General features: G+C 46.6%; 1 long non-coding RNA gene across 1 annotated transcript; it reads left to right on the top strand.

Moving 5' to 3' along the window:
- Positions 1 to 1,307: 1,307 nt before the first annotated feature.
- On the top strand, positions 1,308 to 19,224 carry LOC130682804 (uncharacterized). Its single transcript, XR_008996164.1, has 3 exons — positions 1,308 to 1,802; positions 6,774 to 11,062; positions 11,126 to 19,224. It is a non-coding gene; the product is annotated as an uncharacterized LOC130682804 (long non-coding RNA).
- Positions 19,225 to 23,908: the final 4,684 nt, after the last annotated feature.

Below are 23,908 nucleotides of genomic sequence, written 5' to 3'. Positions count from 1 at the left end.
CTTTCTCAGTAGTTGGAGTTAGAGTGGGTGTCCCGAGCCCCCACTAATCGGTGTCTTTCTTACTTCTTCGCTGGGGAAGTGAATTTGTGGATGACATTTCCCAGGCAGCTCTGAACACTCAATGTACCTTAGACATGCTGCTGGATAGCCTGTGCCAATTCTCAGTACGGAAAAGGAATAATTAAAATAACGACGATGAATGGAGCCCACACGTACCAGTACTTAGCATTCGCCCGCCTCTGCTGCAGCAGGTCCGAAGCACGCTCTTATCTCATTCTGAGAGCAGCTCCGAGGAAGGCAGTCTTGTTTGTCCCATTTTACAGGGGAGGACATAAACGCCCAGAGAGGTTAAGTAGCTCAGAGGTCAGCCTTCTACCACCTGCTGCCTGGGGGCCTGCTGACCTTGGTCTTAGCCAGTTCAGGGGAACAGCGGGCAGTCCGGCTTCTCTGACCCTGTCCAGCTGGGCATCTCCCCACAGGGCATCAGAAATTCACCTTAGGGGATGAGGGGACGGATCTTGAAACTGTCATTTCCCAGATACCTCCTTGATTCCCGAAGCAGATGTCTCACTGGGATCGCAGAAGGACAGCAGGGATCACAAAGTCTGATGCACAGCCAGTTGCTGCTGAGGCGGGGATAGTTCACTTCCAGACACCAGGGTGGCAAAGTGAGGAACCTGGGGTCACAGAGGCTCAGGGTTTGAAGTGTGGCTTTAGTACTTACCCCCTGAGGGGACTACCCTACTGCAGCCTCTGTTGTCTTATCTGTGAAATGGGGTTAGTAAGAATTCTCATCTCTTGAGATGGTGCTGTTTAACTAAGACCATGCTTATAAAACACTTCCCACATGCCTGACATGTACAGAATGCTCAACGAATGTTGGGTACAAATACCTGGGGTCACAGATAGGCAAAAGCAATGAGTCCTTCCAAAAAAAAAGCTAAACAGTGCTACTCAGTAGTGGGCTGAGCCAGAGGTGGGGGGCCGTGGGGAGGATATCTTTAAAATGCAGATTCTACTCAGGGCTGGGGCCTGAGAATCTTCATTTCCCAGGGGAAATGAACACTGTGGCCCATTCACCACAATTAGAGCAGCGTGGGGTTGAAACCCATGTCCAAAGAGAGACCTGTGTGTGAGGTCTCCATTAAGATAAGCTAATTCCTGACAACTGGGGTATTTTGGGTAAATCCAAGGGGAGAGGGTGGACTATTATGGAGTAGCTGTTCGGCACAGGTGTGCCGACGGATTATCTCTTGAAATCCTCACAGCCTCTCTGACGGAGATTATCTCCAGTGTGCAGACAGAGGAACCCAGACCCGGATGCTGAGGGCTCAAGGTCACAAAGCTTCATAAAGGGCGGGACTGAGATACGGACTCGGGTCTCCCTCCGTCTGCTCCTCAGAGGCAACTGCGGGGGCCTGGGCACGCAGCCCAGGGGCTCCCGGACAGCCCACCGCTCTCTCCGGACCTTGGCTTCCCTTTGGCAGAGGGAGTGGCCTGGGCGTAAACGACCTCTACTCTCTCTCCCACCCTCCTGTTGGAAGAGCTCACAGTCCATGTGCTCTCCCCTCTCACTGAGCATTCACTTGGCCAAGTCCCCACTCTGCTTCCGAATTTGGTGCTGACATTCTGGTGGCAGACATATCAGTGTCACCCTGTCAAGTCAAGCAGAACTGCTGGACGCAGTCATCTTAACCACAGCACACCGAGTGGTGTAGTGGTAACCAGAATAAACTCAGCACCTGGTCCAGAGACAGCATTCTTCCACACTGCAGAGATGAGCCTTTCAGTGCCCCTGCAAGGTAGAGAAGCCACTTGCGTCAGCTTGAAGTCATGTGGGCTCCGGTTTCACCTGGAGCCCAGTCTGGGAGTCTTAACCCCACAGGACCCGAGAGCTAGAGAGATTGGTTTGACCCCTCAGGTGGAGAAGCCCAGGCAGATGGGCCTACATTCCTCAGGTGGGCTCAGACATACCTCTTGGGCTCATAGACCAGACGTTCTGAGAACCAGGCAGGTTGGCCAGAGCTCAAAGTTCTGGGTTCAAATTCTGCCTCTGCCGTATGCTAGTGTATGACCTTGGGCAAATTACTTAATTTCCTTGGGCCTCAGTTTCCTCTTCTATAACATGAGTTAATGGTAGTAGGTGCCTGATAGGGTTGTGGTGCGAGTTAAATGAGATTAAGAAAATTAAATTTAAAAAATGCTTAGAGCTGAGCTTGGCACATGGTAAACGTGTAAACCATCCCATGCAAGCCGTCCGCATAAATGCGAAATTGGTCAGAGCAAGGACTTCCCTGTTTTGCTTATTGGTGGATACCCGGTACCTGGAACAATGCCTAGCTCATAGTAATAGCTCACAAATGTTTATGCAATGATCGAACCAGGGAGCTTCTAGAGTGGTTTTCAAACTGTGTTCCAAGGAACCTTAGGGTTGCTGGGGCCACTGAATGGTGGCATGGAGGGCATGTGAGGAAGAACCAGTATCACTGTGATCTCTTGGATGCCCAGAGCCTCTCTGATTGATATGTTGTATATGTGGTTTCCTGGGTGAAATTTTATTTGGAGGAAGCTGAAAAATGGTGTGAAAATCATCAATATCCAAAATTTGGTCCCTAGACCACCTGCATTAGATTGTCCTGAGAGAAGGTTAAGAATGCTGATTCCCTGATCCCACTTATCATCTACTGAATTAACTTTTCTGGGGAAAGAGCATGCATTTTTCATCAGTTTCTTAGGGAATTTCTGTTCCAGCTAATATTTGATAAATGCATGTGTAATTGTTTTATAAGTAGGGAAATGGAGGCCTTGTTAGGTGAGGTGCTGGGCTCTGTGTCTCCAGGAGAATGTTGGAAAGGTTTGTGTAGGGACGTCTCACATCCTAAACCTGTGCTTTCTCCATGCTGTGGCTTCTGTGACCCTGAAACAGGAGAGCCCCTTGCAGAGACCTCTACTAGGTTATGAGAGGGGTGCTGGGTGGGGAGATTGGCTAGGCATGATCAGCCTATCTCAGCCTCAGGGCGACTTTCTGCCTTGGGGCTTTTGGCTTTGCCCACAGGTGCTCCAGGAGAGGTATTCAGTGGGTGCTGGTTGAATGAAGAAGGAATGAATGAAAGAGTGGCATTCTTATGGCAACTTATGAACAAACAATATGCAATAGTACTGACCTCTGTGAAAAAAATAAAACTAGGTAATGGAGGAAAGCTGATGGATTTGATGGACTATTTTAGATAAAATGTTTAGATGCTATTTTAGGGAGAAGGTCTCTCAGGAGGTGACATTTGAATGGAGACTGGAGGAATGTGGGAGATGGAATCATCTGGTGGAAGAGCAGATGGCAAAGGGAACAGCAAGTGCAAAGTCCCATGACAGGAAAAGTCCTGAGACAGGAAAGTGCTTGGTGTGTTTGAGGACCTGCAAGGATTGTTTGAGATTTAAATGAGAAAATATGTGCAAATCTAGGACAGTGCTGGCTCATGTTGGCCGTTGCTGTTATTGGTGTCATTTTATCCTCATGAAGGACAGGTCCCATCAGATTTACTTTGATTTTATTTCATTCTATTTTGTGCTATTTAGAAGTTGTATTCATTGAGGTATATTTTCCCTACGGTAAAAATCAGTCTTGTCTAGCATTCAGGTGGATGAGAATTGACAAATGCTCCCACCTGTGTAAGTCCCATCTCAACACGATATCAAACATTTCCAACGCAAAATATTCCCCTGTGCCTTTTGCAGTCAGTCTCTTCAGTTACCCACTGATCTGATTTCTGTCTCTACAGTTTTGACTAATACAGATAGAATTTTTTGTGGCTTTCTACTTTCACTTAGCAGAATGCTTTTGAGGTTTCTCTATGTTGTTGCATGTATGCTAGCTTTTTTTAAATCACGATGTAGTATTCTATTGTATGGATATACCACACATTGCTTATCCTTTTACAGTTGAAGGACTCTGGGTTCCAATTTGGGGATAGTATGACTAAAGCTGCCATAAACATTATTGTACATGTGTTTGTATGGAGATATGTTTTCATTTCTCTTTGGTAAATACCTAGAAGTGCAATTGCTGGATCATATGATTAACTTGATAAGAAGTCACTGAGTTGTTTTCCAGAGTGGTTGCACTATTTTGCATTCCAATAAGCAGTACATGAGCATTCTAGTTGCTCCACAGCCTCATCAACACTTAGTATTGTCAGTTAATAAATTAGTCAATCAACTAATATCTTAGCCATTCTAGTAAATGGGTAGTGATATCTCACTGTGGTCCCAGATTCCATTTCCCTAATAACTAATGAGCCCCAGCATCCTCTCCAGTGCATATCTGCTATCTGCATCTCTTTGCTGGTGAAGTATCTGCTTCAATATTTTGCCTATTTTTCAACTGGGATGTTTGTTTTCTTATTGAGTTGTAGGGATTCTTTTCATATTCCAGATGAAAGTACTTTATCCAATGTATGTTTTGCAAATAGTTCTCCCTGTCTATAACTTATCTTTTCACATTCTTAAAGAGTACCTTTTGAGGAGGTAGTACTTTAAATTTTTATCAAGCCCAATTTGCCACTTTTTTTCTTTCATGGTTCATATATTTTCTGTTTTAAGAAAAGTTTTTTCTAACCCAATCTGCAAAGATTTCATCTCACATTTATTTTCTTAAAAGTTTTATAGTTTTAGGTTATATATTCAGGTGAACGATCCCTTTTGAGACCTTGTGTTAATTTTTTTTATATTTATTTTTTTTATTATGGTATCATTAATATACAATCACATGAGCAACATGACCTTGAGTTAACTTTTACGTATAATGTGAACTGAGGGTCAAGTTGATTGTCCAATTTGTTCCTGTACCATTTGTTGAAAGATCCTCTTTACAGATAGCAAGATAGAAAGCTGTAAGGCCACAATTCTGTGTAGAAGAGCAATTCTAGTCCAGTGTAAGTGATGTCAGAGAAAGGGTGAAGGTCCAGATGGTGGGAATCCTCTTGCGAAAAATGGAGCTCCAAGTGACCCACCAAGCGGCCCCCATGGTAACGCACCTCCACGTTGAGCCACCAGCCCGAAAGTAGGGTGGGCGCAGGTTGGCTTGGGAGGTGCCTGGTGGGGTGTTTCTCCTGGTGTTCTCAGAGATTTGAACTCTTCTTGCGTAAACTGCAGATTAGGAAAGCATTAGGTAATGAGAGGGTGGCCGGAGCACATTACACACCAGCCTGGCATGGGGCCACGGAATGCAGCCTGTGGGGATGGCCTTGCCTAGCAAGTCAAATATAGCTGGAACCAGGATAGGGATGGCCTCCTCTCTCCCTCCTGCAGCCAGAAGGGAGATTCTTCTGGGTCTGGCTGGTCTCTGGAGGGGGAAGTGGGAAAGGAAACCAGGAGGCTCTGGGAGCTGCATATTTATTCCACCTTAGGGAGGCATGTTGTAAGGCTCTGCCCTGAGGAAAGTCAGCCACAAATAAAAATTAATTCTAGTCCTCCTGTCCCTGCCAGCCCCCACATTGCCCACCCTTTCCCAGGACCACTTAGATGTTTGGCCCCCATTTCCCTGGCCCAGGGACCAAGGAGGGAGCTCACAGGATGCTGCCTCTGTCAAGTGTAGCACACTGCATGGCTCAAGTACTGGCTGAGCATCTGTGGGGAGCTCACAAATTCTCTCATTTTTTCATCTTCGACATGCCCCCTGTCCACTAGGCGCTTACACTCAAACTGGGTAAAATGTGAATTCAACATGTATTAAAGGTGAGAAGGAAGCTAACCTTTGCCTAGGGCATCCTTTGTGCAAGACACCATGTCATGGGTCCATTATTGGATTTATTCCCATAGCAACACTGTGAGAGTGGGATGGCATTCTCATTTCTAATGTAGAAGTTGGGGCTCAGAGAGGGTAAGTAACTTATCCAAGGTTGCACAGCTAGTAAGTGTTGGAACCAGGGTGTGAACTTGAGACTGGATTTCCTGTCTCGATGAGATGCAGACATCAGCCCAGTTAGCTGCTCAACACAAAAACCTGGGAGTCCTTTCAGATTCTAATTTTCCACCATTCTTCATTCATTCCATGTCCATTAAGTCTGGTTTCCCAGTTTCCTCATTAGCTCTGGTATCGACCATTCAACAAATATTTATTGGCCACTTAACAACTATTTATGAGAACCTACTGTGTGCCAGGTAAGGAGCCTAGAGAAGTGAGCCACAGAGAAAAATCTCTGTTCTATGGAGCTGACACCACAGTGGCCCCCACCTCTGCATAGCCCTTGTGATCTTCTGGTTCCTCAACTGGGATTTGTCTGGTCTGTTTTCATGATTAGTTTGAGGTTATGGTGTTTTGGGAGGAAGACCACAGAGGTGAAGAGTTGCACTTATGTTTAAGATGGAGATTCAGCTAGTTCAGGTGAAAGTGTGCTATGGCTGACATCATATGCTTGCAAAACGACATGCTGATAAAGGATAAGAAAACCGAAACCCAAAATGGGAACAAAAAATATTATACAAACATGTTTTCTGCACCTAACTTAACTCTCCCCGCAAGCCCCCAAACCAACATTCACTGCCACTTTCTGGATCTTGATAATTCTTTCTAAAGGGAACTCAGCAGGCTCAGAAGGAGCCAGGAACCTACTGCATTTCCCACCTGAGATCAACCTCTTTCTGCTTCAGTGTTTTCTTCCTTTCTAGGATTAGAAGGGAGGATAACATTGCTGTTCTGAAAGGTCTGTCCAGCCAGGAAGCTCCTCATTCTTTCTCTCCCTTTTTCACACACTTATTAAGTCTCTGTTATGTTCCAGGAGCTGTGTTTTATCTGAAAAGATGACTGAGACAGGGCTGCTGGCTGCAAGGAGCTGGAGTTTCAAAGGGAACACGCACAATGAATGGAAGCTGTCACAGCTCACAGGTCTTGGGGAAGTGAGTATGGACTGGGACTGTGTGGATCAGTGGAAGGGGAGTCATTCTTTTAGGTTTGTATGAAGCTTGCCAATCAAACACAATTGGGCAGCACAGGAAGCCAATAAAATGAGCATGTTAACGGGTGGGGTGAGCTCCACCGGTCAGAGGCCAAGGAAAGCAGGATTAGCCAGCACGATCTTTTCCCAGATACCATCAGCTTGGGATGAATGACAAGCGACTCTTCCCTTCCCAGTTCCCCTTGTGTGGTGGCGAACGGCTTGCCTTGTACCCGAGGGAGGCTACCCGGCTTCTCCAGAGGCTGTGCAATGCTGTACCAGCCCCTAATCCTTCAATCCTTGGCTTTTTTCCACAAAGCTTATGTTAAACCAACCCCTCAGAATGGGCAGGATGGTGCTATGCCAAGTGCTTTGAATCTTGAGCCACAAGTTTGGATTCAATTTAATATGAATGAAAATTGCCTCTATTTGGGGGACATATATGAAAAGCTAGCTCCCACACTGAACGCCTTATATGCCTGGTCTCCTCCAGCCTCCATTATGAGATGATGATCTCACTAACAAGAATTGCTAATCTCTGAGCATTTTTTTAGATAATTATGCTATTCTTATTTATTTATTTCTTCATTGGCATGCATAGCTATATAAGTTTAAGGCATACAGCAGGATGGTTTGGTACGTGTACTGTGAAATGATTACTACAGTAGGTTCACCTAACATTCATCTTCTCATACAGATACAATATCGAGCACTGATTATGTGCCCGGGCTGTTTAAAGAGCTTGGTGTGGACTACCTCACTTAGTTGTCACACACACTCTCTAAGTGAGTAAATCGCAAGCATGGAGTTTGATTGGTCTGTTCCTTTGTGACCGCCCCCCACCTAGATGAAGATACAGAACCTTTCCCAGCAGGCTCCCTCCTGTTCCCTCCCAGTTATTACCACTCTCCCCCTACCTCCCACGGAACTGCTCTTTTGATTTCTATCACTGCTGATGAGTTTGGCCAAATTAACAAAATCAGTTAATTAGTTATTTTTATTACGGTGAAATTTACATAACAAAATTAACCATTTTAAATGGGACAGTGGAGTGGCATTTAGTAGATTCACAATGTTGGAACTCTCGTCCCAAGATTCTTTCAGCGCCCCACAAGGAAACCCCACGCTCATTAAGCCCATTTTTGAACATCAAATAAATGAATCACACAGCACGACCCTTTGGGTCTGACTTCTTTCTCTCAATGTCCGTTTGTGAGATTTACTCATGTTTGTGCAGCGAGTACCAAATCATCCACATTTATAGATGAGGAAATGGTACATGGCACATGGTATTTCCACTGGTGTGTGGCTAAGCTGTAATCTCTGGCCCTGGGGCCCTGTTCCTGGACGGCGCACTTCACTGCAGTGGAGGGAACGGGCTCCAGGGAGTGAGGTCATGGGCCGAAGGCGGCCAGCCAGGATTGCAGAGAGATTCCTCTGGCTAACAAAGCCCAAGCTGCTGACCACTAGTGTATTTTCCGCATGACTAGCTGTGTGACTTGGGGCCTTTTGCTGGGCCTCTGTTTCCCAGTCTTGCTAAAGCCTTCTGAACCTTCCCTGCTGGGCCATGAGAGGCTCGGGTGGGGGCCCTTGTAAGATGCCAGGTGCCTGGCAAACAGACGTTAGGATTTAGTTGACATGATGTGATTCTTTGGGAACTTGGCAGGGCCGGATGGGCCCTTGAGGAGAGTTGGTTCTCCTTGGGGGTTGTCGGGTGGTGGGGCCAGGGGCCAGGGGGAGCCCAGTCCTTCCTGTTCTGAGTGTGGCCGAGCTTTAGTATTTCCTGTGTTTAGCTCCAGCCAGAGTTAGCATGTCAAACACCTACAACCCAGGGGCTCTGCATTTAAGGAAGGTCACCTTCTGACATATCCATTCCCAGCCTCTATTCCTAGAGCCGGAATCCTCTGGACAGGTCCTGCTGGTGTTTTGTAGGATGGCAACGTTATCATCTATGAAATTAGTTATCTGTTGGTCCGGAAGTCAAATTAGGAGAACAAAAGAAAGTCAAGGGTGACCACACATGGGACAGGTGTGCTTTCTGAAGGGTTGGTGCTTTGTTCAAGTGAATCCCTATTACATACCCAGTATCAGAAAGCTGGCATATTATCATCTTCTATAGAGCTGGCTTTATAGTTCCAATCCTATAAATGATGTGAAGTAATGGAGTGTCATGTCAGGCGTCATGTCATGTCATGCAGTGCCGTATTCTTGAATAACTTCTCATCGCTGAAAGTCTCCATATTCCTCTCAGTCCTGTAGCTGTTCCAAGTGTACACTAGGAAAAAGGAACTCGGGGCGTGGAGTCCTTCTGGTTCTATTATCGTTTCAGGCATGAAGTCTTCCACTCCAGCCTTGTTCAAGTCCCAACCCTTCCCTTTCCAAATGGCTTCTAAGGGGAAAAAAAAAACACGAATGTTCCAGAATGTTCTGCTGGCTCACGGATGATTTGCCAGGGCAGTTTCCTGGATTACAGCCTCTTCCTCCATCAGCAAATCATGTGAAACAAACTCCTGTCAGCTGTAAACCCTGAATGTGGGAAAAAGAGCTGACACACAGGGCTCGTTTTCGTCAAGTTGACATTTCTCATGAATAGCAAATTACTGAGTGTGGGCAGTTGACCAAGGCCAGGAATTCTCATTAGCTGGTGATAATCAGGCATGGTTCTGACTGCAGAAGGCAGCTGGGAGGAGAGGTCATCTGTGTGGGCAGGGACAACCCACTGCTGATAATTGAGCACGATCTAGCCAGAGTGGTTGCTAAAATACTGAAATGCCGTGTATAGGTCAGTAATCTCCTTTACTGCCCAGCAGCTTTGACCGTCCCTGGGGACCCCCATCTCCCCACAGTCCAGCAGGAAAGGGTTAGTGCTGATCCAGCAAAGGTCTTCCAGACGAGGTTCAATTGGGGTCTGACCCTGTTCTGGATGGAACCATGGAAAACTGGTGGGCAAGTAAATGACATGCCTCTCCTGGCTGTGGAGTCCCTTCCTCAGGCTCTGCAAAGAGTCATGGACTCCAGCCCCAGCCTGCTTCCTGCTTCCTGAGACCACGGCCTCTGATCCACCTCTTCAGAGTTGAAGGACAGCTAGGAAATGAGTTAAGCTGATCATTTCCCATCCAGAAGCCAATCCCACCTCTCTCATATCCATATTCCCCAAACAGTCAGCGTTAGCTGTTTTTTTTTCCTACCCTCATCTCTGTAGCATTTCCTGGTTTTTCCAAACAGAACCTTCACTGGTTCCCATAATACTTAGAAGCCACCATATCTCTGTGATCCAATTTTATTTTATGAACACTGTGATTTTCTTATGGAAAGATGGAAGCTTGCAAATGTTTGTTTTTCTCTTGTTGCTTTGGCTCCTGGGAAGCTCAGAGCCCAGTTTCTAGCTTTCCTCAAAAAAGGGATTGATGTGCTCTTTGTGAGCTGACTTTCTCCCTGGCTTCATCTTGCTTCCGGCCTTCGTCCCTCTATTCTTTATTTACAGGTACTTGGATTATACCCACCTATGTGTCCCAGTCAGACTAAAAAAATTTTTTTGTATTACCAACTTTAATGAGGTGTAACTTACATAACTAAAAGGCATCTATTTTCAGTTTATAGTCTGGTGAATCTGACAGATGTAGTTCCCATGCAGCCACCACCACAATGATGACTCGGTCCACATTTCTACCATTCTAAAGCGCCCTGTACCTGGTCCCAGCTACCACTGATCTGCTTTCAGCCACTATATATCAAATTCACCTTTTTCCAGAATTTCATGTAAATGAAACCATATAGTATGTTGGTCTTTCGTGGCCGCCTTTGCTGACTTGGCATAATGCTGTTGAGATGCATCCACGTTTTTGTGTATGCCAGAGACGGTTCCTTTTTACTGCTTAGTAGTATTCCAGTATGTGGATATACCACTATTTGTCTTTCCACTTCTTTGTGGATGGATATGTAAGCTAGTTCCATTTCTGGGCTATTGTAAATATAGCTTCTCTGACCATTTACATACAAGTTTGACACCTGACATACTAGTGAGGGTTCTCCAGAGTAACAGAACCAATAGGGTCTATCCATCTATCATCTATCATTTATTCATTATAAGTGGCTCACAGGACTATGGATACTGATAAGTTCCAAGATCTGCAGTTGGCAGCTGGAGACCCAGGAGAGCTGCCGATGTGGTTCCAGTCTGCACACAAAGGCTGGAGTGCCAGGAGAGGGTAGTGCCTGTCCAGAGGCCAGCAGGCTTCAGACCCAAGAAGACCTAATGTTTTCGTTTGGGCCTGAAGGCAGGAGAAAAGTCGATGTCCCAGATCAAGGGCAGTCAGGCAGGAGGAGGGATTCCCTTTTACTGAGGTCATGGTCAGTGTTTTCATTCTATTCAGGCCTTCAACTGATTGGTTAAGGCCCAATGGCACGAGAGAGGGCAATCTGCTTTATTCCATCTACCAATTTAAATCTCATCCAAATACATCCTCACGGAAACAATGGGAATAATGTTTAGCCAGATATCTGTGCCCAGTCAAACTAACACAAATGAATCATCAAGTTGACAGAAAGATTTAAAATCGCAGCTGGTGTCTGTAAAGGCACAAATAAATATATAATCTAATTGGATTATTGATTTTGGCTTCAGGCCTTGCTCCCTACTGGGGCAGGCCTATTTGCCAATTAGGAATGCATTCATTTGGAGGTACTGGAAAGTCTAATACTAATGGAGAGATCAAATAAATGTTTTTTCTTCCTGAATGGAGAAAATTTTGGAGGTAATGACGTTGATATCTGTTCAGCTGCTCAATGGTGCCACCAGAGTCCTAAGTTCTTTCTTTTTTCCATTTTCCACATCCTGCCGCTGTGGCCTCGTATTGCAGGTGGCAAGGTCGCTATCTCCGGGCCGCAGACCATAAGCGAGGCAGGGAAATGGGCCTAGGGAAGGAGAAGCACTGGGAGAGACAGCTGAGTCTGTCTCTTTTTTATCAAGAAAGCAGGATCTTCCCAGAAGCCTCACCTGGCAGATTTCTCCTTATACCTCACTGGCCAGACGGGGTCGTGTTACCACCCTTAAGCTGCAAGGAAACTAGGGAACAGGTTTGTCACGTCCGATTTAGTCCAAAGGCACATTGTTAGTCCAGGTGAAATCAGAGGAGCAACAAAGGAGTATGGAGTGGGTGCTGGGCAAACAGCTAACACATCTGCCACTCAGGAAATCCACTGTTATAGGCTAGCATGGCGCCCGGCACGTGAGGGCCCCGGAGAAGTGTGTGTTCGGTTGGACTGACTTCCGAGGTTGCCTGGGTGGGGAGACAGAGTCGGGCCATGAATCGCTGGAAGAGGGGTCTCCGTCCCAGCCCGACGACTCCCAGCCACATGATCTTGAACAAGCTGCTGAACTTTACAGACCTGTTTCCCAAGTCTGTAAAATGGGACTAGTTCTTCTTAAATTAAGATAATATCAGTGGAAGTCCTTTGCAAAGGATAAGACAGGTATTGGTTAAAACCACTGTTGCCCTGGAATGCCAAAAGACAGCTTCCTCCCCAGATCCCACGTTCTGCTCCTCCTCCTCCTGTGCTGTCCCTAATGGCTCCTGGGCTTGCGCAGATTCCGGGGGGAGGGTTGAGAGGGTGTCCCCCTGGCTGGACTTCATCCTCTTTGCCTTCTGAGTGTCATGTGGTCAAACGTGGTGGTCCTCCTGCTGTCCCCCAGTTCTCACACACTTCCAGAGACTGGAACTTGAGGTGGAACCCCCACATACATACCGACTCCCTGGGCCAGTGTGGCCCAGGGTTACCAGGGCTGTTCACTTCTCTGACCTTGCGATCTGTCACCCATGAGTCAAAGCTGCGCAAATTCATCCAACAGCCCTTGGGAGGGTCTCCCTGCCCACCACTGCAGCCAGGATCTTGGCATCCACACACCGATCCGGCAGCACTCCGGGCCCTGGTCCTTTCTCGCACTCTTTGGTCTCTCCTTCCCCTTCCTGTGACTTCTTCATGTGCTGAGATCTTCTCCATCTTGACCTTGTCACTTGACCCCACTGGCTTTAGCTTCTTAATTGTAGTTCCTTTTCTCTCCCTCTCCCCAATCTCAACCCATTCATCCACGCCTCCATAGCTCTGCCACCTTCACCCCCACTGCATCCCCTGGCATAAACGCCACTGCCTGGGCACATGTCGGGTCTTCTCTTCCAGGCACTCTCTGTAGCAGCCACGGTCACCCTGGCGTCTCCTTTAGCCTTCCTTTCCTCGTTCTTCCGTGTCATCCCATCCTCCTCCGGCCCTTGGGCGCTGCTGTGCCTGCTGTTCTGAACTCACCTCCTCTCCCCTCTTGAAACCTGCTCCACTGTGCTTCCACATCCACCGGTGGCATTGCTCAGATCAGCATTTCCAGCTCAGGTCCTTCTCTTCAGAACCCCGTTTACCGATAATGGAAGCTGACATGCACAGGGGTTAAGAAATGTGCCCATGTTCACCCAACGAAGATGGGGATGAGAATCAACTCCAGTTGTTTATTTCACTGACTTGCTGTCAAACCGTTTGCAGGGGAAGGAAGAGGAAAGATGTAGCAAGGGGATTAACATTTACTGAGAGCTCACTATGCGCCAGGAGCTGACTGTGCTGGGCATTTTGGTTCATTTCATGTACTCCTTTGTTACTTCATGAATCCCTGTTTTCTAGGCGAGGAAACTGAGGACAAGGGAGGGGGAGTAAACTGCCCTTAGCCACGCAGCTAGTACGTGGTGCGGTGGGGCTTTAAGCTCATGCTTCCAGACAAAGTTTGGGCATTCTTTTTTCCAGTACACTGTGTATGTCTCCAGATTGAGACAAATGGCCTTTTAAATTCAATTAGCCCAGACCATGTGACCTGTTATGCCATCTTTTGGGACAATGCCCTGATGGGAATAGCTGCATAATGGGCACATAATATGGCAGCAGGCGTGGACACTGTCTCGAACGAGACTGGGTCAGCATTTGCAGCATGGGTGTCAGCAGCCATGTAATGCCATCATGTCAGCCCTGAAATACCTTGGGCTAGCTCCAGTGAGATCCAGGGCCAGCAGACCCAGGGTGCTGTGGAAAATCTGCTCTGTACTCTTGCCCCTTCCTGGTTATCTGGGACTTTAATTCTGGAATTACCTAGCTGGTTCTAAGTGCGAGGGAAGGAAGGAGTTAATTCTCTTGGCTGGGCCGTTTGCAGGAAGCCATGTGCTTTGGTTATTAAAGTCTGTCCACCGTGGGAGGGAAGAAGTTCGCCCTTCCGGGGGCCTAGTTAAGAAGTAGAAATAGTTTTCTCTAGGTCAGGCACATGACGAGGTTGGAGGCCTGCCTGCAGGTTTACGATGGCTGGTGCCAGGCTGTGGCTCTTGTCTGCCACATTTTCCTGCTCATTCGGCAAGATTCCTTCCTCTGTTATCTCCTGATCAGGCTTCTGCCATGAGAGTCTTGGGCTTACAACACTTCTGAGCTGCCTTTTCAGATTGCTCTGAATGTTCTTTCTCATTTGATGGCCATTGTCATAAGCAAAGATTTCAAAAAATTGCAATGGCAGCACATGAAAACCCAGTACCGCCCCAGCCCAAACGTAATTGTGATGTGTAGATTTAACCTTCTAAAGTCATTCCGTTTCCTCTTGCAAAGAAAGCTCTCTGGGTGAGGCATAAACCCAATTTTAAATCATGAAAAAAACAAATGGCAGCACAACGAACCACGCAATAAGAAAATGGTAAGTTTTACTTCATTCACATGAAAACTTTGGCCCTCTGCAAGACACTGTTAAGGAAATGAGATGACCAGTCACGGAATGGGAGACAATATGTGCAAGACTAACAATCCAATTAAGAAATGGGCAGAAGAGTTTTTAGAAACACTTTACCAAAGAATATATACGAATGGACAGTAAGTCTGCAAAAAGACGCTCAGCATTTGTCATGAGGGAAATGTAAAGTAACACCACAATGAAATACCAGTACATACCCACTGGAATGACTAGAATGAAAAAGACTGACAATGCCAACTACCGGTAAGGCTTTGGAGCAAACTGGAACCTTTGTGCATTACTGACAGGGAGGCAGAATGGGATAACGGCCTTATCTTTTTTTTAAGATGGTCAAAGAAAGTTTATTATAGACTTAGCCAGCTGGGCTCAGTTCAGATGATGCCAATTTTTTGGCAAAGTCCAAAGTATTGGACAGCTCATCTTGGGACTGTTTCATGGAAAGGAAACCTCAGTATTGCTTAAACCATAGCATTTTTGGCCCTCCTTCCAGCAGCTCAGTTTTCACCTGATTAACCTGGTCGGACTCTGACTAGCTAAACAACTTGCTTCTCTCACCAGCTTTATTGCTTCTGCCAATTCTAATCCAGGCCTCAGCTCAATTCAAAATCACTTTCTGTCAGAGGCCTTCACATGCTCATGAATAGTCAAAACTACTGACTGTGGAAAATAACAAAGGTCCAATCAATTAATCATTTGATCCATCAAAGCACATGTCTATGAATCATTTATTTTTAGCTTAGGAACAAGGAGAATGCCTCTCAGGAAGAGAAGGAAGGAAGCTCTTTTACAGAGCAGCTCTGATATACTAGGTGCTAGACCAAGTATTTACAGTATTACTAAGTATTTAATGAGTTTGACCACAGAACTGCTGTCACTTTACATTGCAAATGACGGAATTGGGTTCAAAATGACTGAACAGCTTGGCTAGTATGTCATGTAGAGTTAGAGGGGCCCAGACCGTGGTGGTAGAAAGGAAGTGGGCCTTGCGCTGGCTGTGAGGTGCCCACAGCATTTTGCAGACTCCCTCTTGGAGATGGGAGACTGGGGAGGCCTGGACGTTTATGAAGGCAGGTGGGCAGAGCTTCGAGAGAAGCTGAGCATGACTTTCTCGTTTACAGTCTTTTAATGAGCCCTCATGGCCTTCCAATAAAACCCCCACTATTTAACAGCTTGACAGCAAGTCTTTAGTCACCTGACTTCTGTCTTCTAGCTTCACCTGTCATCATGTCACTTTTATATTGCTCATGATCTCTCTGTTCCCTTGGCTCATATCTTGCTGTCCCCTTTGCTGACTCTTCGAGTTGCAAGGTACAGACATCACCTCCTCCAGGTTGCCTTCTCTCCTGGTAAACCCTCTGCTCCTGCTCTGTGCTCCGCTTTCTCCCAGAGCAGTTGATTAGCTGTGTGACCCTGTACAACCTATTTGAGCCTCAGTTTCCACAGCTGTAAAATGGCTCTGATAATAATCAATATGGAGATAGAGTGAGGGGAATGAGATCATCTCTGCAGAGCTCTGCGTAGTGTCTTGCTCACAGTAAGCATTCAATGCCTGTTAGCCCCTCAGCACCACTAGCATAGTTCTCTGCTCACGCCTCTGCCTCGTGCAGGAGATTGGAAGTACTGGAAGGCTCATAGCCCTGTATCTCCAGCACTTAACCAGGGTGGGACACAGTTAGTGATCAATAAATATTTGTGTAGGAACCAAGACGTAGGAGTCTCTCTGGCTATTTCCTTTGGGGAAGGCCCAGGTAGACTAATTCTGTGAATGACTTAGTTGATGGAGTGTTTTACCAGCACCTGTGGTTTGAAGATATGTGGTGACTTGCCCAAGGCCACACAGACGGATTTGGCACAGCACGGATTTTGTCCTCTGTGCTTGAAGGCTACCACCCCCTCAGCAACCTGAATGATCAAGGAAAGGAGAGTTTTTGTTTCAGCGTGGGAGGGAGGAGATGGAGAAGGCACCGAGATCCATCCCCTCCTCTACCTTGTTCTCTGTAGCACAAGACACTGTCTCGTGTCTGAGAGGGCGCACCCTCAGAGAGCAAGTTCCCATGCTGGCGGCACCCATTCTCGCCCTCAGTGTCCCAGCCCCTGTATTCTGACGAACTCTTTGTGGCATTATCTTGCTTATCTGCACACAAGTACTACTGGGTAGGAACTATTTTAGTCTCCATTTTATAGATGAAGAAACTGAGATGAAGTAAATTGCGGAAGCCACCCCTTGGTAAGGAGTGGGGCTGGAATTCAAGCACATACATTCACTCTGAAGCCTGCACATGAACCTCTGTGCGTTGCTGTCTCCAGCTTTCCAAGTCAAGTCCCATCAATGACTTAGCACATCTTTCCTGAGCCCCTCCTGGAAAAGGCATTGTGCTAATGCAGAGCCATGAGGCTTCCCGGAGGAGGGAACAGAGGAAAGCTACACACAGTGACTGGTCATCACTAACGTCGATGGAGGACTTACTACTCAGTGTCACGTGCTAGTCTAGAGACTGTACGTGTATTAGATGTATTTAATTCTCACAATGAACCTTTGTGATAGGTACTAGATTACTCCCCATTTTACAGATTAGGAAACTGAGGTTAATAGCTTGCACAAGGGCACATAGCCCCTAAATGGTAAAGCCTGGATTTGGGCTTCACGGGTGGGGTAATGCCAGAGATAGCATTTGGAAGAGAAGGGTCAAGGGAAGATGGGTGTACTGGGAGAGCCACCCAGTGAGAGGGTACCCACAGACCCCTCCTGCCTTTACTCATGTCATATTTTAATCCACAACCCATGACTGATAGCATCTCTGGGAACAGGCCTGGAACACCTGTGAGAAACTGTGATAGCTGAGCAATGCAGCTTCATTTTGTAGGGAATGAAAAATTCTGGAAAGAAAGGTTCTGGGAATTTGGAGAGACAGAGCCATAGATCTGAAGGTCCCTTCCATTTTCTCATTCCACCTTAAATTTAGCCTGCCTGTTTTTTCACCTCTGAACCTTCTCTGGTTCCTAGACCCCACCCTTGCCCCTCCAATCCCTGTCTATCCTTCAAGGTCCCTCATGGTCTGTGCCAGTTTATGCCTGCCCATCCTCCCTCCCCCAGTGCAGAGTTAGCCGGCTGTGGGTACCATTAGCAGCATCATTCTTGAAGGGCCCGGGTGATATCTGGGCTCTGGAGGCAGACAGACCAGTATTGAAGCTGGTAGACTATTTAATAATTAAGATGGTGACTTAGCTAGCCCTGAATTTTACCAGGATTGAAGGTTCAGAGTGGTGAAGCAAACCTCCCCAGGCTGTACAGAGTTCTGTTAGAGCATTCTTGTCCTCACTCTGCTTAACTAAGCTGAGACCTTAAAATGGGGATAGTGTTATCTTTCAGGCACAACATTTCCTTTCTTGCTCAGTCAATGTAGAATTAGCCCTGCTCCCCACCCGCCCCATCTGTCTTTTCAGATACATATGTCTTCTATGAAATGGTAGGAAATTGGGGGTCAGAGGATCTTCCTTAGGCTATTTCCATGAACCCTACTGGACCTTGCCTCTAAAAAAAAAGCCTCAAAAGATGCCGATTAACAAAAGAGTTGCCCCCAAAAATGTCCAGAATCAAAGCAAGGTCCAGAATCCCTGGGGCTGTTTTGGCATTTCAGTTGTCCTGTCAAAATGGCCACCCTTGTAGCACATAGGAGTCAGTTTTCTGGAAAAACCTGTCCTGGAAACAGAGACTAGCTCAAGGGAGTAGGGTGCTAGACAGCCATCCCAGAGTGAGACCCTATTTTTCTCCATTCAGCTGATTGGAAGGGAGCTGAATAATCATTTAAGTACTCATTGCAACAGGCCCCGAGGCCCTGGGTTGAGACAGGCATCCTGAGATGGCCTGGGTGTTGATGTGGCTGATTATGTGGATTTCTTCACCGGGAGAGGGAAGAGATATAATCAGGCCCTGGGAGTCCCAGTGGGAAGACACTGGGAGACCCAGCCCTTGGTGTGCTCATCGGTGTGCTGTCTGGGAAAACCGAGGTGCCCCAGCCAGTTCCTGAGGTGGCTGGTCCCTCACAGCTGCTGCCTGCAACAGTTTGCATCTCCAGGAGGAGCTTGGTGTGGCCTGAGAGGGAGAGATGGGCCCTGAGGGAAGAAGCACTGGGGCCAAACTGAGTGGTGCTGACAGAAGGCTTGATAATGATCAGAAGGTGCACCTTCCAGGGAAGGAGGGAAATGCTGCCCCCTGGAAGTAGAGAAGAGAAAAAAAGAAAACTGCTAAGAACGTGTCCTTGCAGGGTGTTTGATCCCAGAGAAGCCAAGTCTGGTTTCACTATGGATCTTGGCTTGACCATTTTTCTGGCTCTGCAGGGGATAAAAATTTAGTTTCTACTTCCTGTTTCTGATGGCAGGAATTGGCCACCCCTATAAATTCCTTTGAGGACTAGTGACGTACTATCTAATGTTGGAGCTTTAAAAAAAAAAAGGAAAGGGAAAACCCAAAAATCAGTGTCATTCACAAAGCTACTGACTTCCCTTTACAGTGAGTAAGCGACAACAAATTAGCAAAGAGCCAGCTCTGCCCAGAAAGTCTTGCAGGTGCTCAAAGCCCAGAAAGTCTGGTATTCAAAGACAGCAGATGGGAGATTTGAGCAAACCCAGCTCAAGGGCAATCCAGCGTGGCTCAGTCAGTCAAGCAGAGATGAGCCAAGGCTTTGGAAAGAGTACAGCTCTCAGAAAACCAAGTGGTGTATCTCCAATCCATTTAAAACATTTGTCCCCTGGTTTTTGAGAACACCTATAATTTGGGAAAACATTTGCTGCATTTATATATGCTAAAAGCTTTTAATGAGTTCTGAGAAAACAACAAGTTGGATCAGATTGCACTTTGGTGGTGTTTTGGGGGTATGGGAATGAGGGTGAGGAGTGTGCAAACCAAACCGAACTTGATTTTTCCTCTTTTTGAGCTGGAGAGTCTATTGCTTTTCAGGAATAAGGCTCTGATACTTTGTCATGCTTAGCTGGAAAAATGTGACACTTCAAGCAGGATTCTTGGCCCACTGCAGATGCCCAGTAAGTGCCAGATACCTTTTGGACTTTTTTTGGTGCCTTTCCCTCCTCATTGTTGTGACAACATATTTTTTCCCCATTCATTGATATAAAATGCTGTATTGATTTAGTCACAGCACTTATTTATTTATTTATTGGCAAGTTTGGTGTGTGTGGTGGGTTCAAATACTGACTGCAAAGGGTGCCCTGATTTCTTCAATGTTAGAATTTGAAAACAAAAAGCAAACCTTAGAGTGGAGGGTATTTAGTAGCCTATTTGAATAAACTCAAGAACAGCATTGCTCAGAAAAAGAGGCCTGGGTCAAGGCCCTCGGCAGCATCTGCGTGAAGTTGTGATCACGTCTGTTGTCTGGAGATGTTTTTTCCCCTCGCTTCCAGGATTTACTTCACTCTCTCCCTTTCTCTCTTTTTAAAAAAATTTCCTCCAGCTTTATTGAGTCATAATTGACATCTAACATTGTGTAAGTTTAAGGTGTACAAACTGATGATTTGATACATGTATATATTGTGAAAGGATTGCTACAGTAATAGTTGACACATTCTTTGCCTCACATAATTATCTTTTTTTTTTTTAGGTAAGAGCTTTTAAGATGGACTCTCTTAGCAACTTGCAAGCATACAATACAATATTGTACAATACAGTCACATGCTGAACATTAGATCCCTAGAACTTATGCATCTTATAACTGGAAGTTTATACCCTTTGACACCATTCCCCACTTTCCCCACATCCTTACCCCAGCAACTATTCATCTGTTCTGTTCTGTAAGTTCAGTGTTTTTTTTTAGATTCCACATGTAAGTGAGATCACGCAGGATGAGTCTTTTTCTGTCTGACTTGTTTCACTTAGCATAATGCCCTCATGGTCCATCCATGTTGCAAATGGTGGGGTTTCCTTCTTTTTTATGGCTGAATAATATTCCATTGCATGTATATGCCACATCTTCTTTATCCATTCATCCATAGATGGATACTTAGATTGTGTCTATGTCTTATCTATCATAAATAATGCCGCTAAGAACATGGGTGGGAAGATAACTCTTTTTGAGATAGTGATTTTATTTCCTTTGGAAATGTGGAATTTCTGGATGATATGATAGTTCTGTTTATAATTTCCTTTTTAAAAATGTTTTTAATTTCTGAGGAACCTCCATACTATTGTCTCTAATGGCTATACCAGTTTATATTCCTACCAACAGTATACAGGTATTCCCTTTTCTCCACATCCTCACCAACACTTGTTATCTCTTATCTTTTGGATACAGCCCTTCTAACCGGTGAGAGGTGACATCTCATTGTGGCTTTGATTTGCATTTCCCTGATGATTTGTGCATTGAGCACCTTTTCCTGTACCTGTGGGCCATTCGTATGTCTTCTTTGGAAAGATGTCTTTTCAGGTCCTCTGGCCACTTTTTTTTTTTTTTTTTTTTTTTTTTAGATAATTATTTTTTATTGAAGGGTAGTTGACACACAGTATTACATTACATTAGTTTCAGGTGTACAACACAGTGATTCAACATTTATATACATCCTCTGGCCACTTTTAAATCAGATTATTATTATTATTATTTTTTGTTTTTGTTATTCACTTGGACAACTTACAGGCACCCCAAACAAGACACACCCAAAACCAAACTTTGGATTTCCCTCCATAAGCTGCTTCTTTCCCAATGTTTCCTACCTCAATTAATGGCACCCCCATTTGCCAAATAACTAAAACCCCAAACCTAAGAACCATCCTGGACTTATCTCCTCTCACATTCTGTATTTGAATCATCAGCAAGTGCAGTGTGTCAACTCCACCTTCACAATGTACCCTCCCCTTCCAACAGCCCAGCCCTGCGTGTGCTTCTCCCTGACGGCACCACTGCTGGGCCTTTAAACTGGGCTCCCAGCTCAGTCCTTACCCTGTGGGGGTCACACAGAGGTCAAAGAGTTCCTCACAGGCAGCATTGAGATCATGGCCCACCTTGATTCAAAGTCTGCCCAGAGAATGGGTGGGCGGGCCTGTGAGGAAGGTACAGTACACCCTGTATACCTCAGAGATCTCTCATGGGAATCAAATGAGAAAAGCGTGACTTCTTAGTGAGGCAAAAGGCTCATGTGACTGCTTGTAAGGAATCATTAATCCTATGGAGCAGGGAGGGGGCCAGGATTATTTACTATCTTACTGAGGGGAAAATGGTTCAGAGATGTTTAGTAACTTGCCTAAGGTTGCTCAACAAACAGGAGGCAGTGAGAAATATTTTTCTGAACTTTGACCTACAGCCACCCCTCCCTCCTGTTCCCCCAAACAAACGATGCACAAGGCTACTGTCCAGTCTTCTCTCCAGGATTCCTTTTTCATCACTGACTTTGGGCCTGGTCGGGAAGCACTGGCAGTGTGGCTGGTGCCCGGCTGCCCGACCAGACCTCAGTGGCCTTCTCCTGCCTCCTGTCCGGTGGCTGGAGCCCCTCCTCCCCTAGACCTCCAGGCTCTTTTTGGAAACACAAAGAAAAGGGTCAGGAAGATGGGTTCTTCTCGGGCTGCAGATGTTTACTGGGTCAAACTGGCTGATTGCAAAATGGAGATTGGGAAAGGGTACATGGGGGGCAGGGCCCAGGAGCTCAGGGGTACAGCTGGACCCCAGTAGATGCTCTGGCCGTAGCCAGTGCCCTGCCAGCCTTGGTGACAGGTGATCCTTGGACCCGACCGTCCCTGAGGGCAGCGAACATCTAAGCATTCTGTGGAGCCCACAGCCCAGGGGGGTGCCAGGCTTGAAGACCGTGAGGCAGCTCCCGGCACGGAGTGCTCACCCGTGTCAGCTGCCTTAGCACAGCGCTCCGTGCCTTGCGTTGCTGGGTGCTGGCCCCATTAGAACGGGGCGCCATCTCATCCTCCCCTGGGACTGGTCCCACCACCCACCTAGAGGGGTGGAACTGATGTCTGGACATCCTGAGAAGGGCAGGAGGGGCTCTCAAGCTCTGAACAGCTGCTGGGCAAGACTTGACTTCTCTTTGGGACTGAGCAGTCACTGGGCCACTTGGAGGTACCAGACCCTACACAAACAGGGTTCAACAGGTTAACACGTGTTCCTCCATTCCAGAAACGGAGAGACTGAAAGGCTGGCCATGGACAAGGACCGATGGTAGAAGCAGGAGGTGAAGAGGGCTCTCAGAACTTACGGGGTCTGGACCTCATACTGGTCACTTGCCTTTGCACTTAGCTTTCCCATAATGGCGGCCACAATTCCTGCTGAATCCATCTGGGGGAAGGATCCTGGGAAGAATCAAATAGCATGAGGGGCAGAAGCCGAGGGTTTAACTTCAAGTGCTGCTATTTTTTAGCATTGTGTCTTTGAGCAAGTCACTTATACCCTCCCTGAGCCTCAGTGTTTCCTCCTGTACAGTGGGTGAGTTGTCCTGTACCATCTGCTGGCGTTGGTGTGGGCTGCATGCAGACTGGGAAGGAGGGTAGAAGGCCATGGTAGGTCCTGAAATGGGTGTCTGTATGAACTCACACGCACTGTGAAAACCCTGGAAAATGGCCAGTAATTACACTCTCTCCATCTAGGCCTGAGAGCCGGCGGGGTGTGAGGCCTTGCTTTGCACTGTGCTTAGAACCTTCCTGGGGAGACTGACGGCAGTGGAAATGCAGGCAAACGTTGCACAGTAAGCCACAGCAGTCATAAGGTGGGCTCTGGAGCCAGGTTGCTTGCGTTCCAATCCCTGCTCTGCATCTTCTTATTGTGTGCCATTAGGCAAGTTGATTGACCTCTCTGTTCCTTATTTCCTAATCTCTAAAGTGGGGAAATAATAGCATGCTATTGTGAGGGTTTAAATGAGCAAATGTTTCAGAGCACTCAGAATAGCATTGTAAGTGCTTAGAAGGAAGACACATTACTGCTTCTCCTGCTCCCTTCCTCATGCCCCAACTCCTATGTCTGGCCACTTCCAGGAGGTGTGGACAGGGACGAACTAGGCCTTTAATCTCCTCGTCCTCAATGATTAGATGAGAAGAAGAAAGGAAGGGAGAAATCTCCTGCCTGATTTGGGCGTCCCCTAAACTGAGAAGTGAGGTCTGTTTTCTGCATCTATCACTTTGGGGAATATCTGTCTTTTGCCAATAAGCAACCAGAAACTAGAACTGGTCAGACTGGGGCACCTGTCCCACACCATCCTCCCTGACCTCTGGTTGTAA

This window comes from Manis pentadactyla, chromosome 3 (assembly GCF_030020395.1).
Source record: "Manis pentadactyla isolate mManPen7 chromosome 3, mManPen7.hap1, whole genome shotgun sequence".
Classification (NCBI taxonomy): Eukaryota; Metazoa; Chordata; class Mammalia; order Pholidota; family Manidae; genus Manis; species Manis pentadactyla.
Note: the sequence above shows the minus strand (reverse complement) of the source record. Positions and strands in the feature narration are given on the sequence as shown.